The sequence below is a fragment of the Dromiciops gliroides genome, chromosome 3, assembly GCF_019393635.1.
Source record: "Dromiciops gliroides isolate mDroGli1 chromosome 3, mDroGli1.pri, whole genome shotgun sequence".
NCBI classification, from domain to species: Eukaryota; Metazoa; Chordata; class Mammalia; order Microbiotheria; family Microbiotheriidae; genus Dromiciops; species Dromiciops gliroides.
The window spans coordinates 520,303,333-520,326,826 of NC_057863.1; the positions used below are offsets into that span (position 1 = coordinate 520,303,333).

The following is a 23,494-nucleotide window of genomic DNA, read 5'->3' on the forward strand; positions in this document are numbered from 1 at the left end:
GCTGGAACAAATTGTTCTCATCTACCCATTCCATTGGGGAAAGTCTTCAGATACTTGGGGATAGACACCCACCTAACTCACCCACAGGGTTGAGGCATGCCAAGTACCCTCACCTTGGTTTTAGCCTGTCTGCTGAGACAGTTTGCCCTGGTGTGGCCTCTGCACATGCTATAGCTTTTGGGACCCACAGGTGAGAATTGGATGCATCAGGTCAACACCAAAGGTGGATGAACAGCCGTGAAAATGGCTCAGCAGACCCTCACACAAAAGGCGCTAGTCCTCCTGAATAACCCACACACCCTGAACCTGAGTTCTAATATAAAGCTAAAACTAAACTAACTAAACTAAAACATAAGTGGCACCCAGTAGAAATGTTAATTATTGTTTGATTTTCTGATTCTTTTGAAATGGGCAGCAAGTGATAGAGTACTAGACTGTTCCAGTTTTGTTTCTGTAATTAACTGTGTGACTTTGGCCATGTAACTTTATTTCCCTAAGCCTCAATTTTATTAAGCTATGAAATGAGGATGGGTGAAATGGTTTCTAAGGACTACCTCAATAAGTATTATTTTTTGTAATTGACTTGATATATAGGATCTTGTCACTTACGAAAATTATTCAACTTTTTTTTTTTTTAGTGAGGCAGTTGGGGTTAAGTGACTTGCCCAGGGTCACACAGCTAGTAAGTGTTAAGTGTCTGAGGCCGGATTTGAACTCAGGTACTCCTGACTCCAGGGCTGGTGCTCTATCCACTGCGCCACCTAGCTGCCCCTAAAATTATTCAACTTTAATCTTTAGTCAGAGTGAAAACTAACTTCCTATGTAAGTAATAGAGGTGTACATTTTTGCACCCTTATTCAGCCAAGGTTGTTTCCAAGCTTAATTGGGGTGTTACCATACTACAACAAGGCAATTTCCAGTGATCAAACTAACATATTTAGCTTATTTACCTGTTATATCTCTTTCTAGGGAAAATTAATTTTGCTAAACAGAACTTAGCATGCCTCCACTCCACATTCAACCTGCATATGTACAAATAGCACAACACAATAGACATAGACACAACTTCCACAGTGGCAAAAGTCATAAAATGTAATGGGGTAATTGGACTTTTACTTCTCTCTGGGACAATTCCAAGAATAATACTCTATACAATCACCACCTGTGATTTTCCTCTACCTTCACCCATGGGAACATGGAATTCCTTTTAGTTTGTGTCAGTGAGATGACAGCCAATTTCTTCACTCTTTCCCCGTCTCCTTAGTGGGTCATCAACGCCGCATCTGGCTTTCAGAATATATGAACCAATTGACTACAACTTGAGTAATCTTTAGGTATAGAATAATCTTCAGATAGGCAGGTTATAGAATACCTTTTTATTTTATTTTATTTGTCCATTGGAGCATTTTATTTGTATGTTTGTTTTACACCCTTAGAAAAAGAATCCCAGGATTTTTCCTCCTGTGTGTTTTCGTCTTGTTTCCTCATGGTCCATGATGCCAGCTGAGGTTGTAAGCACAATGAACCCAAACTGACAGGATGGTAGCAGATTATTCTGCCTCTTTTCCAGATCTTTCAATTGAACATCAAATCTGGGGCTGATTGCACCACACTTGTTTAATCTGCCTGTGAGGTTCACAACAATTTCCTGCTCTGTGATCATCGATGATCTCAAATTCGCCAATGTAACCATGCTTCATCATCATAGTTAAGAACCTGACGATTACTTTAGAGCACAGCCTAATGAGAACCTGGTGTTTTCCTCCTTTTTCTGCATTGTTGATGCTTTTGAGAGCATCTGCCAGGACATTCATGCGCACCATGGTGGCGGTAGTGCAAGATGGCAAAAAGAGCCTTTTGATTTCTCACAGCTCCATCCTGTCACTTCTATGGTAGCTAAACTTTTTCTCCTAGTTTGAGGTGCTTGATGAAAGCACATTTAAAAAAAATCATTGGTCCTGGGATTGACCCCTGATTTGAGGTCAATATTATTATTTGTCCCTAAAAATCCTTTAATGGAAAGGTCAGTAGACATCTGTTAAGAACCTACGATGTGCAGAATGCTATACAAGGCATTGGGAATGCAGAAAAATGAAATAGACTGCTGCCTCAGGGGAGACAAAATGTACACATATAATAATGTAGAAAAAAAAATACAAGGCAATTTAGGAGAGGTTCTACCAGTTGCAGGGATCAGGAAAGGCTTCATGTAGATTAGGTGGTGAGGCAGCCATGGGGTGAAGTAGATGAATGGCCAGGCCTGGAGTCAAGAAGACCTGAGTTCAAATTTGACCTTATACTCTAGCTTTGTGACCCTGGACAAGTCATTTAACCCTGTTTGTCTGTTTCCTCATCTGTAAAATCATCTGGAGATGGAAATGGCAAACCTCTCCAGGATTTTTGCCGAGAAGACCTCAATTCAGGTATAACTGAAAACAACACAAGATTGGGTAGTACTTGACTTAGGTCAATTTAAGATTCTAAGAGGGAGTGTTTTCTAGATAGCAGGGTTAGGATATATAAAGTCACAGAGGTGGGAAATGTAGTGTGTTGTTTGAGGAAAAGTACCCAGAGTGTATTTAAATGGAGTATGTGAAATAAAGCTGAATCAATAGAGTGGGGCCAGTTTTTGAAGGTCTTTAAATGCCAAACCAGAGATGTTTCTGTTTGATTTTAGAGGCCATAGAAGCTGCTTTAATAGACCGAATAAAGAAGTGACATAGTCAAATTTGTATTTTAGGGAAATAATTGTGATAACTGTGTGCCAGTTATTTATGCTTTACAAATTAAGATTTTTCCTATGCCTCCAACCTAGCCATAGTGCTACAATACTGTTTACTCTTGATGTTCTTTCTATAAATTTCATCCCTTTTGAAACAACTAATTTTGAAAATTTTTTTTATCCGATTTCTCCATCAAGGGGTTAATATATCCAAAATTGATAAATAACCAGTGCAAATGTATACAAATATGTGACATTCTTCAATTGCTAAGTGATCAGGGAGAATGAAGAGCCAGTTCTCAAATAGACCTTCAAGCTATCAATATGACATGTGGAAAGAAAAAAAAAACACCACCACCCAACAAACTCCAAGCTATTGATAATAAGAGAAACCCAAAATATAAAAACATAGTTTCTATTTCATACCCTTTAGTTTGGCAAAGATTATAAAAAAGGAAAATAGCAATTGTTGGAGGTATGGTTGGAGGGCAGACTCATTAGTGTGCTATTGGTGGAGCTCTGAGTGAAGTGGTTCAAATATTATATAAAATAATTTGCAGCTATCTACAAAAGTAATATGGGCAGCAAGTTGGTTCAGTGGAGAGAGTGCCAGACCTAGAGTCAGGAAGACTCATCTTGCTGAGTTCAAATCTGGCATAAGACACTAGCTGTGTGACCTTAGGTGAATCACTTAACCCCGTTTGCCTCAGTTTCCTCATTCTTAAAATGAATTGCAGAAGGAAATGGCAAACCATTCCACTATCTTTGCCAAGAAAACCCCAAATTGGGTCATGAGGAGTTGGACACAACTGAAAACTATTGAACAACAATAAACAGTAGCTAAATTGTACGTAGCATTGAAGTTAGTGATAATGCTATTAGGTATGTACCTTAAGGACTTCAAAGATTGAGACCTATATGTATGGAAATATTATAGCCGTACTTATTGTTGTAATGAATAACTATAGATGCAAAAGAGGTGTCTATCAATTTGGGAATGTTCAAATAAATTGTGGTATAAGAATGTAATTGAATTCTATTGTATAAGAAATAAGGAAGATGAAAAAACATCAGCAAAATATGGAGAGAATTGTATCAACTAATGCAGAGTGAAGTGAGCAAAAAGTAATATCAGTGGTGTGAGGGGAGAAAATTCTGAAAGACCTCAGAACTCTGTCCAAAGCAGCCACTGGTAATGATTTCAAGATTCATTATAAAATAGACTTTTGCCCCTTAATTTATTTCTCCCATTTCTTCTAAATGCAGCTAGTGATGTATAAGATAACATGCAGCATTTAGATTCAGGAAGGATCTGAGTTCAGATTCAGCCCTCCAGACACTTACTAGTTGTGTGACCCCAGGCAAGTCACTGAACTCTGCCTCAGTTTCCTCATCTATAAAATGAGCTGGAAAAAGAATAGGTCACCAAGAGTTGGACGCAACTGAAACAGCAACTACTACCGTTTACCTACCCTTAATCCCTCATTATTATCACATACTCGTAATCCTCTGAGGTCTGATGTCACAGGGAGAAATAAGATTTCGGTATTGGACAATTATAATCTAATCCCATCTAATTACTCTTTGCATTTTCTGCTCTTCCTGGTTTCAGCATCTCTGAACAAGATACCTCTTCTTCCCCTTGCCTTCACTTCCCTCATGCCTTTCCTGCCTCCTTTTGTGTGTCGTCTCACCCTTTAGATTGTAACCTCCTTGAAGGTAGGGAGTGCCTTTTCTTTCTATTCCAACAATTAACACATGGTCTGCACTTAAAAAGTGTTGGTTGGACTGGACTTTTTTTTTTTTGCTGGGCAGTGGGGGTTAAGTGACTTGCCCAGGGTCACACAGCTAGTAAGTGTCAACTGTCTGAGCCCAGATTTGAACTCAGGTACTCCTGGATCCAGGCCGGTGCTTTATCCACTGCGCCACCTGGCCGCCCCTAGACTGGACTTTTGTTGTTGTTGTTGTTGTTGTTGTTGTTGTTGTTGTTGTTTTTTGTTAGTGAGGCATTTGGGATTAAGTGACTTGCCTAGGGTCACACAACTAGTAAGTGTTAAGTGTCTGAGGCCGGATTTGAACTCAGGTACTCCTGACTCCAGGGCCGGTGCTCTATCCACTGCGCCATCTAGCTGCCCCTAGACTGGACTTTTAATGGTTCTGCTTTCAACAGTGCTTATACCATTCTTCCATTCTTCAGTGGTTATCTGCATCAAACTCTATGATCCTTCAACCAACTGATGCTTCAGAAAGCAGTTTCAGCTCTGTGGATGCATGTGCACTCACTTATGTTGTCCATCTGTAGTGAGTCTCCAAATCAAACTTCATGGCCCTGGATATCACTGATGCATTGGCTACTGGCTAGTTATGGAGAGGAGGCAGGGGTGGGGATCATGCCTTGTTAATTTTGTTTCTTTTGGGATCAGCCCTTGGATATAGTTTGTTATTGGATAAACTGACCTTGTGGTCCTCCAAGAGTAGAAGGGAAGCTGGAGCAAGGAGCAGAACTGCTCTTTGCTCCTGTGCTAGGAGACAGACACCTGACAGTTCTAATTCAAGGTTTGTCCAGAGCCAGACTTCTCTTGAGCATACACAATAGGATTTAGGCTGGAAGCTGAACTGAAAGGCAGAATGTTGAAAAGAGGGAATGGTACTCTACAGTTTACAGCTTGATTAGAAGTGACGTGGTTTTTAAAAAAAAAGGTTTTGTTTTCAGCTGTGATTTTTGTAGTTATTTACAGGGCAACTGTTGCATCTTAATTTGTTTCTGTCATGCTTTCCTCCATCCTTACAAAAGAGAAGTTAAAGCCCATGTGAATTAGACTGCCTCTCTTCCCTAATTCATCTCTGTTCCAGCCACCTGCAAGGAATTAATTGAATCACAACTTCTGTAAAGCCCCTCACATCAATAAATAAATACAAATGAAATATGAACTACAAAGATAATGCTAGAAAATCTAGAAGAATGTCCTGTTGGAAATTTAGATTTCAGAGGGGACTAGAAAGGAACTTTTTTTTTAAGGCAGTCATACTTCTTAGTAATGGTGAAGTATTTTGCTCCCAGAACTCAGTTTTGAGGACCACATAGTATGTTGAGGTCCTATTTATATGAGAAGAGGGTCAGTACCAATCAGGAGCTGTCATCATTCTTACATAACGCCAAAGAGTTGAAGAGCTTCTGTGGGTCAGAAGTCAGATTGATGTTCAGTTTTTTCCAGTACCCCGTGCCAATTCCTTCTCAGTGTAAGGTCCTTCACTTCTTAGAATTAATTGGGGGAGGAAAAAAGAGAACATGGCTGAAGATTCAAGGTTGAGTTCCTGTTTATCTTCTAATAATTTACACTGTGTGACTTAAGTACCACTTAGGTTGCCTTGGTAAATAATGAGCTTCATTCAGTTTATCCAATTCCAGTCCCCTTTCATAGTCAGAATGCTCCTTATTGGCCTGAGGCCTGGCCTTACCTTCTTAGACCAGTTTCTCTTGTCAGGAAGGAAATGACTTTTTTGTGCCTCCATTCACTGAAAGGCATTTTAAACATCACTTTATTTAATTCTATAAATTAAAATAATACACGATCCTATATTAGGGTAAGTACTAGAGTTAAAAGCCAATGATTTATTCACTATAATGTCATTTCATTTTTCTGCTATAGATAAAAATGTGTTATTTTCTTTTTGTGTGTGTGTCATGAAAGTCATGAAAAGAATTGCCTAATATCTACATTTTGCTTCTCTTCATGTGACATCAGACCTCACAGGAAGGACTGAGAGGGGTTCATTACTTCATTGTGTGTTGTTTTTTTTTTTAAAGGTTTCTTTTGACATCTGTATAGTTCGGAAAACTGGCCTGTAGTTTATGGCCAGATCTGAATTTGGAAAAGACCAGAGTTAAAACATATGGAACATATTTGGGAGGTAATTCTAAGTTATGACTAAGAGCCAAGTGCTCAAGTGCCTGGGAAAATTTAAAAGAAAATCCTTGCAAAATAAATCATCCCTCTTGTTTGCTAAATTATGGGATTTAGATAACATTTGGACAATTGTAGACTTTTGTATTCTCTAGCAAAGCTGTAAAACTTTCTGTTTTAATCACTCTGCTGCGGTTTTATTTTCTACAACATTGTGATTCAGTGTCATTGCTCATTATATATTCCAAGAAATAACCCCCTTCCTCCCCACGCCATTCCTTCTTTCTAACCTTTAGAATGTCCTTGCCTATCCAACCAGTTACTGTGGGGTAGTTTGTAGGGACAGTTTTCCCTCCTTATTTGTATGAGCTTCTGGTGCTAGTTTCCTTAAGAAGGTCTGTGTTTCAATTATGATGTTTCCTGTGTTTATGGAGCAGTCTGTGTTAAGATAGAACATAGTGTAAACATCTCAAATAAGTACTTTTTTTTTAAATGTAGGAAGTTCATTTATGAAGGGGTTAGTGCGTAAGTCAGTTGTGTGAAAGGCCTACCCTATACTTTTTTCCCCTTATGTATTTTATTTTCCAGCCTTAAGTTGTACAAAACTTTGGAGGGAGGGGGAAGGGAGAAAGGACCAGTCTCAGAGTTTGGAGTTGTTCCTAAAGGAAGCTCCTAGTTTTATCTCTAACTTCACTATTTCTAACAGTGTTAGTGATTTACCTCAGCATTCTTACAATCAAACCATCTATAAATCAGAAGAAGAGGTTTTTCCCCAAAGTTTCTGACTTTTTTGGTGACAAAAGTCATGGCCAGAATACAGAAAAATAATGTTTTGCGAAGGAATACAGCAGCGTTTTTGTGTTATAGTTTATTGTGTTTATCCTGCAATGAATTCTCTATTTTCCATATATTCTCTAGTTTATTTTCTCCTCTCCATCACTTTTTGCTACTCCATTCCCAGGATGGGTTTTCTCCCATTTTCCAGTGTTCCTATTTGTCATTTGTCACCTGCAATATCACAAATCTCAATGTCAACCTAATTGACCAAGTTAATGACTGGGAAAGATGTGAATATCATGCTGGGTTCATGGTTGTGTCCAATAGGGATATCATTTGCACAATTATTATTTTTTGGTGAGACAATTGGGGTTAAGTGACTTGCCCAGGGTCACACAGCTAGTAAGTGTCAAGTGTCTGAGGCTGGATTTGAACTCAGGTCCTCCTGACTCCAGGGCTGGTGCTCTATCCACTTTGCCACCCAGCTGCCCCTCCAATAGGGATATCATCAAATGAGGCCTGAGATCAGGAGCATCAGCAACAATGAGGCATGTAGGTACCAGGGATTCCTGCCTCTTCAATTAGAAGTAATTGCTTCCATTTCTGAACTCATATTAGCACTTTATAATTTGCTTCTTGGGGGGCAGCTAGATGGCGCAGTGGATAAAGCACCGGCCCTGGATTCAGGAGGACCTGAGTTCGAATACGATGTCAGACAGTTGACACTTACTAGCTGTGTGACTCTGGGCAAGTCACTTAACCCCAATTGCCCAGCAAAAGCACCCCCCCAAAATAATTTGCTTCTTACATGTTGATGACCCGTATTATAGTTAGTTACTTAGTAGGAAGTCATAAATCATAAGCTCTCTCAAGAGTCTTTCTTATCCCCTTGCCCCAGTCTCCCTTTCTTCATGAAAGATTCCTCCAGCCTTCTTAATTTTCTTCTTCTTTAAGTTCATACAGTATTTCTCAATGGTGTTACTCAATATTGCCAGTCTTTTCCTTCTTCAGTCTCTGTTCAGACAGCTCTCATTTTACTTAAGTGGACCTTTCTGCAGACCTCTAAGTAAAGTGATTTTTACTAGATGTGAATTTTCCCAGGGACATGGGGAAGGGAGGGGAGTGAGGCAGGCAGGTAGGAGATCATGCCCTGTGGAGGGAGGTAGCTGGCATATCATTTAACACCTAGGGAACTGAGGACAGACACAGACATAAGGGAGAGGAGAGGATGGGCTGGTGACACTTGAGAGCCAAGGACAGACAGGTAGAACCTGAGCCCTGGTAGATTGAAGATAGATACAGGGACCAGACAAGTCTGCTGGTTGGTGCATCTGAGCAAAGGTCTTTTCTTTTTCTGTTATGTGAACCTCAAACCAAGTCCCCTATCCCCTATCAGCGGATGTAATGGTGGTGGTCTTCTGCTTTTACTTGGATTTTTTTTTTTTTGGTTAAGGCAATGAAGGTAAAGTAACTTGCCCAGGGTCACATAGCTAGTAAGCATCAAGTGTCTAAGGGTGGATTTGAACTTAGGTCCTCCTGAATTCAGGGCTGATGCTTTATCCACTGTGCCACTTAGCTGCCCCCTGTATCTTCTGGTCTCAGCAATTTTTTTTTTTTGGCATGGCAATGAGAATTAAGTGACTTGTCCAGGGTCACACAGCTAGTAAGTGTCAAGTGTCTGAGCTTGGATTTGAACTCAGGTCATCCTGAATCCAGGACCGGTGCTTTATCCTCTGTGCCACCTAGTTGCACCACCCAGCAATTCTTTATAAAATTATGATAATAACACTTGTACTATCTACTGAACATCACAAGGATATTGTCAGGACCAAATGAGATAAAGGAAACAAGAGCTGGCTAAATCTCAAAATGTTCTATAGATGTTATCTTTTACTTTTGGTAGTCAGAAACAAGTGGCCAGCTTTACAACCCTCAGACAAATTTTGAAGTTGGCAAAGTTTATTACTAATGTCTTACTACCTACCAGATATCTGGATAAAATATAATATTATTACATTCTCTTATTTACTCACAAACTTTTTTTTGGTTAACAAATGCTTTCAATTAAAGTATGGTTATCCTTACAAAATAGTACACAATAAGTTCTATTCAAACTAGTCAATTTGTTGTTCCATCCCCCTCCATCTTTTGGAATCATTGGCTTCTATCAAGGTTCAGCTCATACTCCTTTTCTTCAGTCTTTCCTGATCCCCTGAGTTGCTGGTCCTTTCTGCCTCCTCAAATTAGTATGTAGATATTACCTTATGTGTAAGATCTACCCAGTTAAATCTACATTTTGTGAGGGCAGTCATTTTTGTTTTGTTTTTTTTTGCCTTTGTATTTCTAGCACATATTGCAATACTATACACATTTTCAGTACTTAGTGAATGTCTGCTGAATTGATCGTAGGGGCAAAAAGCTTCCAATAATTTAGCTTTGGGAAAATGAAACTAAGTGGGGGACAGGATAGCAGTCTTCAAGTATTTAAAAGCCTATCAAATGGAAGAGTTATAGGGCTTGGTTTACTTGATTCCAGAGGGTAAAACTAGTAGTAAAGGACTGAAGTAGCAAAGAGTCAAATTTAGTGATGGATTGCCTAACAATTTAGGGACAGATTTCCTAACAATTAATGCTTTTCAAAATTGGAATGAGTTGCCTTGGCAATAAGGTAGTTTTTCTTCTCATTTGAGGTTATTAAGCTTGGTTGAATGACTGCTTCTCAGGCACGTAATATAAGTTATCCCTTTAGGGGTCTAAGTTGCATCCGATAGCTCTGAAGTTCCTTCCAACTCTAGATTCTCTGATTTTGTCCTTAGCAGACTACCACAGGGAGCTATCTTTGACCCTGTGTTGTTCAGCATTTTTATCAATGACTTACTGGATGAAGAGTTAGATGGCATGCTTATCAAATCTACATAGGACACAAAGCTGAGAAGGAAAGCTAATATATTGGGTAAAAGAATTCCAAGGAATGAAGATCTCACCAAGATAGAATGATAGGCAGAATCAAACAAGATTAAACAGAATAAATATAATGTCTTGCATTTGTGTTCAAGAAGTCAACCACACAAGTATAAGGTTGGGGAAGTGTGGGTGGGTAACAGTTTATGTGGGAAAAGATGATGGGGGGGGTGTGGCTAGGTGGCACAGTGGATAAGGCACCGGCCCTGGATTTAGGGGTACCTGAGTTCAAATCCGGCCTCAGATACTTGACATTTACTAGTTGTGTGACCTTGGGCAAGTCACTTAACCCCCATTGCCGCCCCCACCCCCCAACACACACAAAAAAAGATGATAGGGCGGGGCAAGGTAAGTTAATAGTGTCAAATGAAAGTCAAAAGAGTTAATTCACTCTTTTTTTTATTTTTATTTTTATTTTTATTTTTTTGCGGGGCCATGGGGGTTAAGTGACTTGCCCAGTGTTATATGAAAGATGGAATAGATTTATTTTGCATTTTCCCTGACTTATAAGTCTTCAAATGGAGGCAATGAGGGTTAACTGACTTGCCTAGTAGGGTCACACAGCTAGTAAGTGTCAAGTGTCTGAGGCCGGATTTGAACTCAGGTCCTCCTGAATCCAAGGCCAGTGCTTTATCCACTGCACCACCTAGCTGCCCCTACATCATCACATTTCAGGATCATGATTGGAAGGATGTCTGGCTAGGTAGTTATAATAACAGATGAGGTTCCTTTCACCTTGAGATTCTGTGAGTGTTTGAGATTCTATTTAATCTATTCTATTTATCTTTTAAAAAAAATCATTTATTTTGATTTATGGAATAAGACAAGCATTTCCATAACATAGTACAACAAAAAAGATTACACATGAAGCCACAAATCTGCTATGTATAGCTTGCTATTCCTTTTAAATACACAACAGCTATCATGTAAATTTCCTTTTTTTTCCTCCTCCCCACCTCCAGAGATGGCTACCATTAGACACAAATAGGCATACATATGTAAAATTATTCTATGCATACTTCTGTTTATCAATTTTTTCTCTGGTTGCAGATATTACAACACTATTTTTTTTTAACTTTCAGCTGTATCTATACATATCTATACGTATAGTGTAGTTACAGTGTAAAGAGTGCTGGGGAAACAGGAACAAGTAGGGGATCACAGCTCTTCTACTGACCACATTTATATAACCTTAGGTAAATCTCTTCAGCTCTGTAGGCCTCAGTTTCATCTTCTGTAAAATGAAGTGCTTGGACTAGATGTCCTTTAAAGTTTCTTCTAGCACTAAACCTTTGATTCTATTATACTAATCCTAATAAATACTTGTTTATTGATTTTTCATTTGTCTATGTAATGGATGTTAGTGAAATGTGTGGCAAGCTTGTTCAGAAAACTTGAGTTTTGGTTCCTGTTCTATTATATGTTTGCTATTAAACCATGGGCATTTAAACTCTCTAAACCTCAGTTTCCTACTTTGTAAAATGAGAATAAAAGTATTTATATTTTTCAGGGCTATTATGAAGAAAGTTTCTTTTTAAGTGCTATACATAGGAGCTACTCACATTTGTCTGAGATCCTAATCACCTCTTACATCATGATTCTATGGGAAAATACATTTAGTGTCAAAAGGGACTAATATACTTTGGAAAAACAACCAGTTTGTGGTTGGGGAGTACACATTCATTTTTGACATTAATAACAAGCCATTGCTGTGATAGGATGGAATTTATTCTCAGTGACTATTTAATTTGTGTCTAAATTGCATAGTGTGAGAGTAATTTTATAATCATATTAAGAATACTCTGAAGATGCTTTTAAAAATAACAACAAATTAGTTATGTATACTTATATATGCTTTTACAATTCCTTTAGGATTTGTGGGAAAATGAACATTTGACCTCTCTGTGATCAAAAGTTTGAGAGCTGTCACTTCCTTTTAATCCTTTGGAAACTTTCCAATATTTATTTTTTTAAACCATACACTTTGTATTAGCAGAAGAAACTGATTCTTGAATTTTACATACACCAAATAGTCATCACTTTCTTCAAGTAATTTAACAATAAAAATATTGAATTGAAATGTATCTTTATTGATAAAGATACCATCAAAAGTTTAATAGATTCCTTCCATGATCTCTTTATGGAATACCAAATATCATAGGTTGAGATTTGACTATCTAGATTCATCCTCAGAGGCTCAATCAAATATTGCTTCTACTTGAAGTCCAACTATATTGGCTCATTTTGGGTGAAAAGAAAATTGAGGAGGAAAAATTGTAAGCTCCTTTAAGATGTTGGCTATGTTTTATTTGTCTTTGATTCTTACTCCCTCCACCAAGTTTGTATCTTTGCTGGATATTCCTTTGTCTCACTTAGAAGCTTTTCATTTGTAGATAATTTTGTCTCCTGACAATAAAATGTAGCTAGATGATGATTTGCTATGTGTCATTAAGTACTACAAGTATTGCTTTCCTTGTGGATTAATGCAATTTTTATAGCCTCTTTAACCTATTGCCCATTAATGACTAATAACAAGTCTCAGTCATCCATCCTCATTGCCCCACAAAAACAACAACAACAAAAACCACACAAACACACACACACACACACACTTTGCACAGTATGTGGCACGTAACGGGAGCTTAATAAATGTTTGTTGAATTTAATTGAATTATTACCGCTGTCCTTAAAATGAGATTATTAATACAAATAATAGTATTTACTGCTTACTCTATAAATATTTAATATTATTATTATTAGTATTAGTAGTAATAGTAGTAGTAAAAAGTCTTGAAAGGGTGTATAAATGTGAATTGTTATTGTTTATATGGCTGTCACTATTATTATTGAAAGAGTTTATACCCAGAATATGACTTGTTAGCCTTCATTTTTACTGTTCAGGAAGTCACACTGTATGTTATAGTAACTTTCTAACACTATTTTTAGCCTTTTTTTGGGGGGGGGGGTAGGGCAATGCAAGTTAAGTGATTTGCCCAGGGTCACAGAGCTACTGTCAAGTGTCTATGGTCATAGTTGAACTCAGGTCCTCCTGAATCCTGGGCCAGTACTTTATCCACTGCAGCACCTAGCTGCCCCATTCTAACACTATTTTTAGAATAGTATAAAGAAATTTTCCCATTAATGGTTAAAGGAATATGCCTATCTGGAAGGCAAATAAAAAGTTTTTCCTCTTTATTGTGTGTGTGTGTGTGTGTGCGCACGCGTGTGTATGTATATATATATATATATATATATATATATATACACACATACATACATACACACATATGTATATAGTGTTGTTGTTCAGATATTTAATCATGTCCAACTCTCCATGACCCCATTTGGGGTTTTCTTGGCAAAGATACTGGAGTGCTTTGCTATTTCCTTCTCCAGCTTATTTTACAGATGAGGAAACTGAGGACAACAGGGTTAAGTGACTTTCCCAGGTTCACACGGTAAGTATCTGAGGCCAGATTTGAACTCAGGAAGATGAGTCTTCCTGACTTCAGACCTGGCATTCTAACCACTACACCACCTAGCTGCCTCGTATATATAGTATAGACAATATATATGTAGTATAGGATATATATGTGTATGTATTTACATATATGTTTCTATATGTAGTAGGTAATATATTTTCAGAAATATGTATATATACATACACACATAAAATAGAAGCTTTGAACAAAAAGGGAGAATCAAGTCGAATACATTTGTCTTAATCTTACACAGTCTCTAAAGAACTTTAATGTATTTTTCTCATTTTAAGCATTACATTTGTCAGTGACATTAAATTCAGTGAAGAGGCTAAAAAATTAGATGGCCAGATTGGAATCTAAAGTTGGTTTATAAAATAGATGTGTTGAATATAAACAAATGAAGTCCAATCTAAGAACAATTTATTCAGAAAGGAAAACTGGAAGTTTGAGTAGAGGGACTGGATCATGAAAGACTCCAGAATTCACTGTAAACACTCTAATTAAAAATAATATGGATGTATAAATTAGTATGGAGTTTGTCTGCATTATTGGTTCATTCTCCTACTTTAACACTTGAAAGAATTTTGAGTCTTATCTACCTACTGGCTAGCTTTCAATAGCAGATCCAAGATTCAGAGGTTTTGAAGATTTAAAGAAGAAATAATAAAAATAATTTCAACTTTACATCTTATGTGTCATAGACATGCTGATCTTGGTTACTTTCCATACTCCAGATCTCCTTGCACCGTTACTTCCTGCCTACACCAACCTCTAGCATTCATTTTTTGTTTGTTTCCCTGATGGGAAGGCCATTGTGGGTTCAGATTTGTGCCATTCAGCTGTGATATCTTATATGAGGTTGCTTTCATCATTGCTTCCAAGATACTGATATTATTATGTGTTACGTTAAATTATGTGGTCCTGATTGTGTTTTGCTAAATTATTGGGGGGGGCTAGATAGGGTTTTCTAAAATATTGCTACTTATATATTAATTGCTATTTATATAATAATGGCTATTGCTCCAGTTCAGGCAGTATTTTTTATTAAAGTATATTAAATATTAGAAGAGTATTGACTGCGTGGCAGTTAACACAAGCCAAAAAGCTCCCAGCACCATATCTCTACCTTTTTTTTTTTTTTGGTGAGGCAGTTGGGGTTAAGTGACTTGCCTAGGGTCACACAGCTAGTGTCAAGTGTCTGAGATTAGATTTGAACTCAGTTCCTCCTGACTCCAGGGCCAGTGCTCTATCCACTGCACCACCTAGCTGCCCCTCAGCACCATATTTCTAAGAGAGAGAGAGCACATGTCTTAACAGCCTATCCTATCCTAAGAGGGGAGAGCTCACCAACCAGACCAAGTGTGTGTTCCAAGATGGCACTGGCCAGGAGCCTCACCTGTTCTTTCCTTTTATCTTCTTTTGGTAGAGGTGTGTCACTACAAAATTTTCAAAGCTAATTTGCTAGTATCATTCACTTCCATTGGTTGGCATGACTTGAGGGTGTTCCATACTAAAATAAGCTGTACTATGATGACATAGGGCCTAATGCGACTTTACCCCTCAAGGGATCTCCCCCATTAGGCCATTATTAATAATTATTTTCTCACAATTACATGGGAGGGTGCTCTACACTAGTGTCAGGGCCTGAATCACTAGCAGGTCTCACTGACCTCCACCTACCTCAAATTCCCATTCTCTCCATGATACCAGAAATTAATTCACAGCCTTCTCGCATTCCAAGCTCAAATATCCTACTCTTCCTATATCTGGAGTACTGGAGTTCCACATCTGAATATGTCCTCCCTTATGTCTTATAGTCATACTTATTTTCAGAGCTCCATCCTGAAAAATGTTCTTATAGGCAGCTCTCTGTCTCTTTTTTGTGTTTTACCCTCTGTTGTATACGCTTCTCAATCCTTCTGAATCCAGATAGTCCCTGGCTAAAGTCCTATGTCTAATCTTCAACCCCAAGGCTGATCACCAGAACTTTTAAAGGGTCACCTTGATTCTTTTTAAACAGCCCAGGAAATAACTAGCACTTCTGTTTACTTGAAAGATCTTGCCTCTTTCCATTCACAACTGGTTGCCTTTTTTCCCTGAATATCATTTCTTCCCTTCTGCCTCAAAAGGGTTAACACGTTGAAAAGGAGCCGATAGAAGAAATTTGAAAAGAGATGAATACATTAGTGTAGTAGCTTAAGCCCCAAACCCCAATACCCCCTGACAGTAACTGACTGTGTTACCCTAATCCAAGACACTTAGAAAATATTTGATCTGTAAAGTTACTTTCTTTGGGGCATGAAGAGAGGATTAAGAAATCCTAGGTGTTCTGGAGTAGTACTAAGCCATAACTGCTTTACTCCGCACTGTGCTGCTGATACCACTAGTTTATAATATATTTAAAATTTATAATGCATTTTCCTATAAAAACAATGTTATTACATGATAGCTAAGTTTATTTGAAGTGACAACCTGCCTATCATTAGACTTTTGCTAAGCTCTAGCGTATATGATTTGTGCATTAGTTAATGTTGACTTGTCTGCATCTGGAGTTTCTTCACAGTTTGTGGAGTGACTGCTTTGACTTCCTCTACAGGAAGGTGTTTTGCAGAAAATGACACTCACCCATGTTTCCTAATTGTGAGCTGTGTAATCTGTCATGGCTTTCAGCTTGTCATAAGATGTTTCTTTAGATTGTCTGTCAGTGTATCATTGAATCACTTCCTTTACCCAAGCTGTGTCTTCCTGTTCTTCTTTACTCTGAGACATACCCATTGTTTTGCTGTCCTGGTGTTATATTATTTGTGTTACCTGGTAATAAGACCCATCAATCATTGTTTAGGATTGAGAAGTCCACTGTGTCAAGCGCCAACATTTCCAATCTTCAACAAGAAATGGACTCTAGAAAGTAGAGGTCTGTATCATAGTGCCTGGGGAATCCTTTTATTCAATATTTTAATTATTTGTCTGTTGCAATAATGTGTTGTGGCAAAATTTTCTATGCAGCCAAAAGCAGGCCTTGAAAATTCCTGTAGGACAGCCCTTAAAAAACCCACAGTCTGTAGAAAATTATAATTCATGTACACTCAAGGAAAAAAACAACAAACATACTAGAAAAAAATCATTCTTCTAACCACATAAAAACATTTCCAGCCATGATTTGTGAGTGATTTATGAGCTCTCCCTTGTGGCAGTTTATTAGAACCACTTGGAATAGCAAAAAGAGCAGTGACAAGAAACTTAATAGTGCGCTTGGCTTAATGTGGTGTAATATGGTGGCCGTCCAGTCTAATACAGGATTAGGCCACAGTTTCTTATCTGGCAAATAAAGAATAATAGGCATAATCCAATATCACTTCTGTTTTTCTTCTACTTCAAGTAGCCGAAATTGCTGGTGATAATTTTTTTAAACATTATGCATAGCCACTTTTTCTGTCCTGTAACTGTGATCTTACATGGATATCATGTCAAGTCTTTCTAAACAACACAGGCTTCAAATAGAGATCTGGCAGCTAATTTCTGAGGACCAGTCTAACAGGTTTGAAGAGGTAGAGAGGATTAGCATGAGCAGCATAAACATCAGGACATGAGGGTTGTATTTTGGGGAGAAGAATGCAGAAGGGGGAATTACCACACACACAAAGGAGAGGCAATATATTGTGAAAGATAAGAGAGTTGGCCTAGGAGTCAGGAAGATCTGGGTTCATTCATTCAGTCAGTAAACATCTACTCTGTGCCAAACATTGGGCTGTGCTGGGAATACAAATTAAAAACAGACAGTCCCTGCCCTCAATGAGCTTACAGTCTATTGGAGAAGTCACACAAAAGGAAGATGAAAAGTGGGGGTGTGGGTGTAGATGGGTTAGGGGGAGAAAGTACCTGATGTTGGGTTATGATAGGGTTAACAAAGAAGTCCAGAAGCAGTGTAGCTAGTAAGAAATGTGGAGGCTTATATGTTGGCTCTGTGATCCTGAGCAAGAACTGCAGAGTAGGTACCCACCCATCAGCAATCATAGAAGGTGCTCTTTTCCATGGGCTCCCTCCACAAATCAAGTCACAGGTCCAGTCAAGAAAAAAACAGGGGCAACTAGTTGGCGCAGTGGATAGAGCGCCAGCCCTTGAGTCAGGTGTACCTGAGTTCAAATATGGCCTCAGACATTTAACACTTACTAGGTGTGTGACCCTGGGCAAGTCACTTAACCCCAATTGCCTCACTTAAAAAAAAAAAAAAGCAAAATATACTCCCCTCTCCCCCTAATTGAAGACTACTAAAATGGGCAGGGTTTGCAATCTGCATTGGTGTGGGGAGTAATTAGACCAATGAAATGACCAGTACTTTGAAATATTAAACAATAGATGTAAAGAACATGTTTTTATACCTGAATAATTTGATTCAATGAATATTTATTAGTTGTAATGTGCAAAGCAGGAAACCTAAGCAATATGTAAGGAAACACAGAGTGAAAGCTCCTTCCCTCAAGAAGCTTATAGTCTGCTGTGGGAATATTATTATTATTATTAATAATAATAACAAACATTTATTTATTGCTTACTTACTGGCACTGTAACAATTATTCTCTCATTTGGTTTTCACAACAACCCTGGAAGGCAGGTGCTACTATTATTCCTTTTTTACTGATGAGGAAACTGAGGCAAACAGAGGTTAAGTGACTTTCCCAGGTCACACAGCTAAGTGTGTGAGGTTAAATTTGAACTTAGGAAGACAAGTCTTCCTGACTTCAGGCCTAGCACTCTATGTATGCACTATGGTACCACCTATTACCATGGACCAATTGGACAAAAAATATAGTGTTCTAAGAAGTTTTCAGCAAGGAAAATTGAATTAGGAGATTTATTGGGAGTTTACAAGTCAAATATTTAGATACAACTGAGAATAGCACTTAAAAGTGTTTACCTTCGTAAAGGAAAGTATATTAATCAAAATTGTCTTTTCATTTCCTGAAGAATCTAAGCTTTAGATCATGGGAAATAATGAATTCCAAAAATGAAATGAGACCTTTCAAGTCTCTTTGACTTCATGACTTGGTACTTTCCTTAAGTGGTAAATTCAGAAAGAGATCAATGAAAATTAAAATGTCTCTCAATTTGTCTAGAAAGAATGACACATACACAGCTACAACTAAATTCTCTTAGCATGCTTTTCGCATTTTTTGCTGTGTCATGTATCAGACAATGTTACAATTATGATTTATGCTTCATATAAGCAGTTTCTTTTATTTAGTGTGTCACTTCTCCTTATATTGTAACTATGGTAATTATTCTAAACCAGCTGACATTTGTATAACTTCTCTACCCTTGGATTACTTCAAAACAGAAGAATTTAATCCATACGAATTGGCCATGTATATGGATGAAAGTAATGCCTTTATTAGATAACATAAAAAGATATGGAACAGAAAGCTCCAATTCAGACCATAAATTTAATGTCTCAAGACTGCTGGCATCTTCATTTTAATCTCTTCATTTAAATTCATATAATGGAAACAGCAAACTTGTCAGCATACAATTATTGTTAGGTTTCACATGCAAAGCTATTTTATAAGGGTTCAGTTAGAAGACTTCATGTACTAGTCAGAAATAAGCCACCACCAGATGGATTAATTACATGTTAATTGGAGCCTAAGAATTTCATATACAGTGCAATCTCTTACTTTTTTCTTCCATTTTCTCCCACATAACTTCTGCCTAATATAGTTTCAAGAATTCAGCAGGTGATTAAATCGTTACAGGTCTTCTTGATGCACCTTGAATTTAATTCACTGGGCATATGTAACCCATTTAGACAGAAGCAAGATTTATACGTATAGGGCCTTGCATTCTTGCATTTTTATCTTTTCCTGATTTTCTCCTATGGCTTCATATTTTTTCCCTTCTCTCTTATTGATTGCATATTTCCTCCAACATCTCTTCAATTCTACTTCCATCACTTATATTCATTCAAGCATAATCAAAAGAGAAAAAAGAAAACAAATTTTGAAAGCAAAAGAAAAAAATCATGAAAAACAAGGAAAACAGGGCTGAAATAGGAATATGAAGTCACCTGAGGAGTTAGTCATATGGAATTTTGGTCAAGATGGCTGCATGAGCACAACCAAATTTCTGGCTCCCATGTGCCTGTTCCAGCAAAACTCTGAAGTTCAAACTAGACTAAATAATGATCAAGAAATCCAGTAAAAAGCTGGATGTTCAGTAGAGTTCTTAAATTCAGTATTGTCTAAAAAGGAACTCATTATCTTTCCCCTAAACTCTCCCCACCTTTCCTGTTACTCTGGAGGGCAACACCCATCCTGCCAGTGCCTAGGGCTCACAACCTAAGAGTCATCTTTGACTCTCACTATCTCTCTCCACTGCCATCCAAGCTGTTGCCAAGGTCTATCAATTTCACCTTTGCAGCATCTCTTGAATATGCCTCCTTCTCCACTGACACTGCCACCACTCTAATGCAGGACCTCTTCACCTCTCCTGTGGATTATTGTTGTAATTAGCTGGTGGTCTCTCACCATTCTAATCCATTATCCGTTAAGCCACTAAAGTGATCTTTCTAAGGCACAGATCTGATCATTTCACCCTCTCCCCTCCACTCTATAAATTCCAATGTCTTCTTATTGCCTCCAGGAGAGATGAAGAAATGTTCTCCCTGGCACTCAAAGCCTTTTATAACCTAGTCCCCTACCTTTCCAATCTTTTTACCATATTCCTTCATATATACTCTTTGATCCAGTGACAATGGCCTCTGGGCTATTCCACAGCCAAGACACTCCATCTTTTGGCTCTGGGTATTTTCTCTGGCTTTTCTCCCTGTTCCTGGAATGCTCTCCCTCTTACACTCTGACTATTAACCTGCCTTTCTTCCTTTAAATCCCAACTAAAATCCTACCTTCTTATAGGAAGTTTTCCCTACCCCCCCTTAATTCCAGTCCCTTCCCTCTTTTAATTATTTCCCATTTATTCTGTATATAGTTGGCTTTTTATATATTTGTTGTATCTTGTCTCCCCCATTAGAGTGTAAGCTCCTTGAGGTCAGGGATTGGTTTTTGTCTCTTTGTATCCTTATTACTTAGCACAATACCTGGCACATAGTAGGTGCTTAATAAATGTTGATTGATTAATGTGTGGAAATGCTTCTTTTTGGGTGTTTAAGTTCAGATTTTTTTTTTAAAAGAAAAAAGTCAATAATCATTTGATTTCAGGGTTGTTCTTAGGCTTTAGTTTTTTTGCTTAGGTCATGTCTATATGTTAATTTTGGCAGTGATTGAAGCAGCTTATATGGATATAGGATGTTGTTGTCTTAATAGATAAATCATTTATTCCACTTCTCTGTGATGAAAATGTTTCATTTTTACAGGCCTGTTCTTCTATATTGAGGAGATTAGGCCTTTCCAAAAACCATCTTCCCTCTATCTTACCATCCATTCAGACTCAATATGTCAAAAACTGAACTTATCGTTTTATCTGCCCCTTCCAAACTCTTTTACCCAACGCTATTTCTTTTGGTGATGCCAGTACTTCTTCCAGTCTTACAGGCTGAAATTATCTTCACTTTTTAAAATTCCATATATCCGGTTTGTCACCAAATGCTGTCATTTCTTCAAAAATGTGTCTTGGTTTGTCCCCTTTTTATTATTTTCTATTGCCACCACCCTAGCCTGGTCCTTAGATTACTAAAACAATCTCCTGACTTAGCTCTCTCTTCCAGTTTCTCCACCCTCTGTTCCATCTTTTTTTTTTTTTGCGGGGCAATGGGGGTTAAGTGACTTGCCCAGGGTCACACAGCCAGTAAATGTCAAGTGTCTGAGGCCGGATTTGAACTCAGGAACTTCTGAATCCAGGGCCGGTGCCTTATCCACTGCGCCACCCAGCCGCCCCCTCTGTTCCATCTTGTACACTACTGCCCCACTTTTCTTCTTCCTTAAATACTCCTTCTATCATTTCCAACCTCTATTAGCTCCTTAATCAACTTTGTGTGGCTTTTAGGATCCCCCATAATTTGGAGCCACTCTACCTCTTTAACCTCATTTTCCCAACACATACTCTTTTTTCCTCCTCTAATCAACTCAGTTTATTTACTTATTCCCATGTAGCTAATATTCAGTCCTGCCTTTCTTACATCAATCTCTCTCTTTTATATATATATATATATATATATATATATATATATATATATATCCATATCCCCCAAAGCTTTCCTTAGTTTGACTCTCACTCTTCTTTTCCTTATCTGAGGTCCAAATACAATTATAAACATACGCATGACATTGTCTGTACTTTGTATAATAATGGTACTAAAACATCATAACCATATTCCACTGTGAGGTTATTCTAAAATTCAAATGAAATACTATTTTTCTCTTCTATCTTTGGGGAATCTTTCCCTCCAATGTCAGGATGATGAGGAATAAAAGTAATATTTGCTATTTATATAGCGCTTTAGCTTTTCTAGAGTTCATTATGCAGTATGTGATGTAGCAGAGGGATGGAATGCTGGTCTTGAGTAAAGAATAGTTGTGTTCAAAACCACCCTCTAATGTGTTCTTGCATCCTCACAGTGTTAGGATTTTTGAACCTAGATCTACTGACTCCTAGGTTTAGCTACATACCACACTGACACAGACTAGAGTAGTTTGACCAGGAATCTTTAACATTTACATTAGTTATAAAATTGATTCTGAGAAAGTCTAAAAAAGCACCAGTGAATCTGAGAAGATAATTTCTCTAGATAGAGAGTGTTACCCTCTATCCACTGTCTCTATGCCTTTGCCCATTTCATGCTTCAAGGTACCATTGATACCTCAAGGGTAAGGATGGGGAGGGAGAGTTTGCCTTTGAGAATTGCTGCCTTTTCTACCAAGATATCAGCCTTTAGGAATTTGGTTAAATATTTTACTGTTAGAACTTGTGTTAATGAGATACTGGAAGAGTACAGTGTTAGGGATATGGAATTGCAAGTTTGGCATGATTCTCTCTTATTTTATCATTACTTGTGAGTTGAGAAAATCCTAGTTTTATTATCTGGAAAGGTTAAGACAGATGAAGGAACTTGAGGTATAGGAGTCATTATAAAAATCTTTCTGTTTCTCAGTCGACATATCTCCCAAAACTAGTTTTAATTTTTTTTTATTGTGAATTTTGGCAATGCAGAAATGTACCTGCCATCAATAATAGAGTTTACTTAGCATTAACTAGAACCTACTACCTTAGGAAGTTTCATCTAATATTATTTTCTTTAAGCATTAGAGGGGCATGTTCATAACTTTAATATTATATGGTTTAGCACTTGATTTCCCCATATTATTTCATGTGTATTTCATTTTATATCTCTATCCTGAAACAGACTTTAATCTCCTTAGGGAAGGCAGCATGCCTTACATTTCATCTGCACTCTTGATAGTTCCCTGCTCACTGCTGGGCATGATAGCCTAATGTGCTAGATATATAGCCTATATTTTCAGTAGGGACTTAATAGCAACTCAGCCTTAACTGCCTGCTTCCTATGTCAGGAACACATGGAGGCACAATTCAATGCAGTGGGCAAAGTATTAAATTGAAATGGAAGTAGAATATTGTCATAGGAGAATATGAAAAATGAAGATGGATAACATAAGCCAGGAGTTCTAGACATGATTTGT

At 37.8% G+C, this 23,494-nt stretch overlaps 1 protein-coding gene and 1 pseudogene across 1 annotated transcript in view; one reads left to right on the top strand and one right to left on the bottom strand.

Moving 5' to 3' along the window:
* The window catches only part of ARHGAP42 (Rho GTPase activating protein 42), a 401,124-nt gene that overhangs the window by 191,420 nt on the left and 186,210 nt on the right, over positions 1-23,494 (top strand). The gene's annotated exons all lie outside the window — the stretch shown is intronic.
* LOC122750627 lies at positions 1,433-1,823 on the bottom strand (annotated as a pseudogene).